Consider the following 7145-nt stretch of genomic DNA (forward strand, 5'->3'; position numbering starts at 1 on the left):
TGGTCTTCCATGATTGTGCATTTTGCCATGAATTACAACTTTAAATTTGGCTACCTTAGAAATAATGATTCAATTTTGGATTTGCTAGTAGCTTCAATTGAATGTAAAAGAGGAAGAGCTGTAATATTGGCCAGCAATAAGATGGGTAAATACAGTTAAAGAAACAGTAAACGAGCCTGACTAGCCAATAGCACCACAGAGATTCGAACACAGAGCTCAGCAGTGGTGTGTTAGCATAATAGATCACAGCTCTAGTGCTTGCAAATCTCCATTGGACAGTATGTGGAGGTGGAAATCAAAACTAACAATGAATTCATCAGAAATATGCACAAGATTTATTAAATCAGCTCTCAGATTAAACCTCATAACATCTCATAACGTCTCAGATTGGGATTCGGTGCTGGTTTGTACTCAGTGCGAAGGGGTTTGTAGGATGTAAATACATACGCAGGGCAGCGATGCATTACTGTGATCTGGGATGCTTGTTTATTGACAGTTTAATATTGAATTAGTTCCTTGACTACACTTAATCAATCAAACCTGAGCTGTTTAACTTGTGCTGCATTAATATTACCTGCTGTGCCACAGCGCCACCCTAAAAGTACAAACATTAAGTGTGTTCGACATTTTAGGATCCAGACTGTAATCACTGTGGTGCACAACAACTACTACAACTTTTACTTTTACTTCTACCTTCTCTACTTCTACACAACAACTACTACTACAACTTTTACTTCTATCTCCTCTACTTCTACTACTACTATCACTGCTGCTCCTACTACTACAACAACTACTACAATTACTACTCCTAGTACTACTTCCTCCTCTACCACTACAACTATTAATGCTACCTCCTCTACCACTACAACTAGTACCAATACAACTACTACTATTACTACTTTTGCTACTACCTTTTTTGTTCTACAAGTAGTGCTACTACCACTATTAACACTACTACTGCCACCACTACTACTACTATTACTACTCCTAGTACTACTTCCTCCTCTACCACTACAACTATTAATGCTACCTCCTCTACCACTACAACTAGTACCAATACAACTATTACTTCTACTATTAGTACTTTTACTACTACCTCCTTTTCTTCTAGAAGTATTGCTACTACCACTACTAACACTACTACTACCACCACTACTACTACTACTACTATTACTACTCCTAGTACTACTACCTCCTCTACCACTACAACTATTAATACTAGCCCCTGTACAACTACAACTACTACCACAATTACTATTACTACTACCACTTTAACTACTACCCCCTTTTCTTTTGGAACTTCTACTACTACTACTGCTTTTGGTACTCCTACTACTACTTGTACTACTACTACTGCTACTACTTGTACTACTACAACTACTTCTGCTGCTTTTGGTACTCTTACTACTACTTGTACTACTACTACTGCTACTACTTGTACTACTACAACTACTTCTGCTGCTTTTGGTACTACTACTACTACTACTTGTACTACTACTACTGCTACTACTTGTACTACTACAACTACTTCTGCTGCTTTTGGTACTACTACTTGTACTACTACTACTGCTACTACTTGTACTACTACAACTACTTCTGCTGCTTTTGGTACTACTACTACTGCTACTACTTGTACTATTACTGCTGCTACTACTTATACTACTACAAATACTACTAGTACTACTACTTTTACTACTTCTTATTAAAACTCTACTACCATTCACCCTTGCAGAAGCATGCAGAAGATTGCTTTTTAGCTGTTTTATAACGCCCCTATTTATGAATGAGGCAGGGAATGGGCGAAATGTGCATCAATTTCATCTGTTGTTTCTAGGTGCTACCTGTCCCACATTGACATGAACAGTGCTGTTGTTAGACATCAATTGATTTTAAAGCATTTTTATCTGTAACAGCCTCATCCTACCCACTACTACCCAATAACTTTAATTATAAATGAGATTTTAGTCAACAAGCTTTCAATCAATGTTTCTCAATTTAGAAAAACCTTGTCCATGATATTGAATCATATGTTAAAGTTTTCCTTTACCAGAAGGAGGTTTATCTCATGTAAACTCATGTCTCAGTGTTGTTCATGTACAGGTTTTTTACATATTTACTGTACATTATCTGATCTCAATGCCAAATCTTCAATGCCACAGAACTGCACAGTTAATCTATTTTATTGTTATGTACTCCTATTCATCCACTTGGTTTAACAGGAAGTTAGCTATACTGGGTAAAATGTGTGAAACCTATAATGCCAGGGTCAGGTGTGATAGCAGAGGCTGATGGGTAAACACTTTACGATATTGATCAGGCTCGGCTCACAGCAGCAATCAAGCCGAGTCTATTATTAGTCCCTTCCTTGTACTGTCGGGCCACCTGCTGACAGAAAAGGGGGCATTGATTTGCCAGGACTTAATTGAGAACTTATTTGGAGAATTAATGTGTGTTGGTGCACAGCTGCAGTTATGACGATCCACAGCACCATTATAAAATCAGGCCGTTTGACGGATTCATTTGGGCCTGTTTACAGATGCAGATCTATCGCTGCAATCTCATTTAGTCAGACAGATTTACTCTCCCTCCATGGCCAGCTGCGTTTATCTGAGTTTTATAACACTTGGGGGGTGGCAGTGCGAGCCCTGCTGGATTAGAAATATGCACAAGACTTATTAAATCAGCTCTCAAATTAAACCTCACAAGAGATGGGTCATAATGTCTCAGTTAGTGCTGGCGGCGGATTGGGATTCGGTGCTGGTTTGTACTCAGTGCGGATGGGTTTGGAGGATGTAAATATATATGCAGGGCAGCGGTGCATTACTGTGATCTGGGATGCTTGTCTAATGACAGTTTAAAACTAAATCAGTGCCTGAGTTAGTCAATAATCTGTTTATCATACTGCCACCGAGGACAAACCGTGGTTATTTATTTATTCATTCATTATCTATTTTTTTTTACCACTGCTTTATCCTGGTCAGGGTCACAGTGGGTACAATTAACTGGGTGAAAGGTAAGAAACACCCTTGACTGCATGTCTTTATATTGTGGAGGGAAACCAGAGCTCCCGGAGGAAACCCACACAGACACTTCACACAGAAAGCACCCAGACCACGCCACCTGAAAATCAAACCCAGGACCTTCTTGCTGTGACAGTGCTACCCACCATGAAACCCTGGTAATTCATTCATTCATTTATTTATTGCTCATTTTTCTCAGTAAATGAAACTTAAATGATACTTAAAATTACTTAATGTTAGTCATTGATATTAGACCCAAGTAAACTGTTCTTCAGTGGTCAGGACCCCCACAGGACCACTACAGAGCAGGTATTATTTGGGTGGTGGATCATTTTCAGCACTGCAGTGACACTGACATGGTGGGGGTGTGTTAGTGTGTGTTGTACTGGTACGAGTGGATAAGACACAGCAGCACTGCTGGAGTTTTTAAACACCTCACTATTACTGCTGGAGAATAGTCCACCAACCAAAAATAACCAGCCAACAGCGCCCTGTGGTCTAAAAGATGACCAACTCAAACAGCAGCAATAGATGAGCGATCGTCTCTGACTTTACATCTACAAGGTGGACCAAGTAGGTAGGAGTGTCTAATAGAGTGGTCAGTGAGTGGACACGGTATTTAGAAAACTACAGCGCTGCTGTGTCTGATCCACTCATACCAGCACAACACACACTAACACACCACCACCATGTCATTGTCACTGCAGTGCTGAGAATGATCCCCCACCTAAATAATACCTGCTCTGTGGTGGTCCTGTGGGGGTCCTGACCATTGAAGAACAGGGTGAAAGCAGGTTAAAAAAAAAGCATGCAGAGAAACAGATGGACTACAGTCAGTAATTGTAGAACTACAAAGTGCTTCTATATGGTAAGTGGAGCTGATAAAATGGACAGTGAGTGTAGAAACAAGGAGGTGGTTTTAATGTTATGGCTGATCGGTTTTTTATCAAGATATTGTTTTGTTCCATATAAACTCATTATTTAACTGGCAATACAGCTCTGCCTTTGTCATGCCAGTAAAGCACACGCAGGAGAGAGATGGGCAGAAAGAGAACAAATAAGGAGCTTTGCCTTTGGGTCTTTTAACTGTGTCTAAACTAGGTTAACCATGGGGGTAAATAATAGGCATGTGGAACAGTAGGATGGATGAGTGAATGTTAATGATGATGAGGGTTGTTCTTCTGACCTTCACCTTCACTGATGTGCAGCATGAATCTGCTTAAAGGCATTCAGGTCCTTTCATCCATCTGTATGCCAAAAGCTCTTACATCACAATACACTGAGCTTCTCTCTGTCCTACAGAAATAATGTGGAGAATAAAGCACGACAGGAGCAGTGTGGAGTCGGGATGCGTGCTGGACCAGTTAGAGTTCTTTAGTGCTGACAGTTTGACGGCGAGTCCAGATGTCCTTTGGGCTGAAGCCTGGACAGTGTGAGTTTAGTTTCGGGTTGGAGGGGGGTTGAATTTGGAGGGAGGTCGGCTAAGGGGAGGACATTCACCAGCTGGCCTTAGCAACAGTGCTAAAGAGAGAGGGTGCAGGCGTCACAGGCGGTTAGGCAACATGCTAACTCATGCAGTCAGGGCAGGGACAAAGAGTGAGAGGATATGTAATGGGACTCAAAGAACCCAAGAGGGGTATTCAATCCTCTCTTAAACACACACACACACATGCACACACACACACACACACACACACAACTTTGATATAGAAACTCCTGTTAAAAATAAAGCCCCTTTTACCATGGCATAATCCATTTTCCATATTATTCTTCTCTTAGAGAGGTCTGAGTCTTTGAAAATATGACAGGAAATATTCAAAATATTTAGTGGGCATTTTCTCCTCCTCAAATCTCTGGAGGCAGCCAGCTGAGTTAACATCTCACACAAACCACTGTGTTAAGTAATGAACCCTGATTCCATCAAAGTGTTTTAAACCTTATTAAAATGTATCGATGCAGTAAACAACTTGCCTAACATGCAATTACTTAATTGCTCTTCTCGTAGGAAGATGAGATGTCACAACATGCTGTGTGCGTTAGAAACTCATTTAATGATCCGCTTCACTAACTGCTTCATTTCAATCAGGGTCGCGGTGGGTCCGGCACCATTTAAAAACACTAGGTCCAAAACACCCTGAACAGCTGTTTAATTCAGCACAGGGCGACACATACTAACACGCTTACAACTAAGGGAGCCAATTCACCATATGCATGTTTTTAGTACGTGGGAGGAAACCTGAGTGCCCAGAGGAAACCCATGCAGACATGAGGAGACATAGGGAGATGCCAAACTTCTTACAGACAGTGAACAGAAGAGAGGATCTAACCTAAAACATGTAGGGAAAAGCTTCTGTCTGATTACGATTGAAGAGAAGTTTGACATGTTCTCCTTACAGTATGAGGTTCCCTCTTTGTACTCCAGTTTCCTCCCAACTTTGAAAATGTACAAACCAAGAAATGACAGTAGCCTAGCGGTTAAGGTACTGGACTAGTAATCAAAAGGTATTTGGTTCAAGCCCCACCACTGCCAGGTTATCACTGCTGGGTCCTTGAGCAAGGCCCTTAACCCTCAATTGCTTAGACAATATACTGTCACAGTACTGTTAGTTGCTTTGGATAAAGGCTTTTGCTACATTTACATTTACATTTTTGACATTTAGCAGATGCCTTTATCCAAAGCGACTTACATTACAGTATACAGTCTGAGAGGGTTAAGGGCCTTGCTCAAGGGTCCAACAGCAGCAACCTGGCAGTGGCGGGGCTTGAACCAGCAACCTTTGGATTACTAGCCCAGTACCTTAACCACTAGGCTACAGCTTTGCTTTCTGCTAAAATGCCAAGAAATGTAAATCAAGGGTTGATAGCAGTGATGGGGCTTAAACCAGCAAACATCTGTTTATTACATTTTACATTTTTACATTTTCGGCATTTAGCAGACGCTTTTATCCAAAGCGACTTACAATTATGACTGAACACGATTTTTGAGCAGTTGAGGGTTAAGGGCCTTGCTCAGGGGCTCAACAGTGGCAACTTGGCAGTGGTGGGGCTTGAACAGGCAACCTTCTGATTACTAGTCCAGTACCTTAACCACTGAGCTATCACTGCCAACCACTGAGCTATCACTCATTAGTCCAGGGCTCTAACTACTGAGCTACGACTGCAAAATGTGATAAACATTTGTCATCACCTTCAGATCATCACCTGGTCGTTATCTATAATCACACAGGCTACATTTCTAGTCTTTTAAGATTATACAGTAGCTACCCTACATTAAGCAGTGCCAACTTATTAACTAACCCAGCATAACAGCAGCAAACTCTGCCTTAAAGGGCAAAACCTACCCTCATATTGTCAAGACTGCGCCATCTTCTAGGATTTTATTTTGATGAAAGGTACATCATTTACAAAACATTCATAACTTCAGTGACCAAACTCCTTATTAGCTCCATAAAATAAATCTTACATTTACAGTCTTTCTTTATTATGTTTTTAAACATAATTGCTTGTTTGACCTCTTATTCCAAATCAGTGTGGTTATGACAGCTAACACTCTTTTGGAAAGGCTTTTATTTTGAAGTATGTCTGTGGTAATTTGTGCTTATTCTGTTATTCAGGCACTGATGTTGCACAAGAAGGCCTGGCTTGCAAGCGGCATTTCAGTTCATTCCAGTGTTTAGTAAGGTTAAAGACAGAGCTCTGGGAAAGCCTGGAGTTCTTATACACCAAACTTGTAAAACCAGCTTTTGTGCATGATGGAACAGGAAAGGGTTTTTTAAAATGTTGGAAGCATATACAATCTGGAAGCATATACAAGTCTCATTAATAATAAGAAGGGCTGCCCCATACATTTTGCCACATATTGTACCTCATGTAAAGCAATAAGGCAATAAGTTGGTGCATTAAATAATGAGGTAGCTAGTCCACTAACATTGGGATCTAGGGTTTGAATCCCAAGTCTGGGTCTAGATACAGACATGATTAACTATGTCTGAGGGAAGAAAGCATGGTCGAGGCCCTGAGAAGGATTGGCATCCTGTTCAGCGTGTGTTGCTGTATTGTGCTCAGTGATTCTGTGCAAGCTGGTCCAACAGTGACCCTGACCAGGAAAACGCAGCCAAGATCAAA

This window comes from Trichomycterus rosablanca, chromosome 13, assembly GCF_030014385.1.
Source record: "Trichomycterus rosablanca isolate fTriRos1 chromosome 13, fTriRos1.hap1, whole genome shotgun sequence".
Taxonomy (NCBI): domain Eukaryota; kingdom Metazoa; phylum Chordata; class Actinopteri; order Siluriformes; family Trichomycteridae; genus Trichomycterus; species Trichomycterus rosablanca.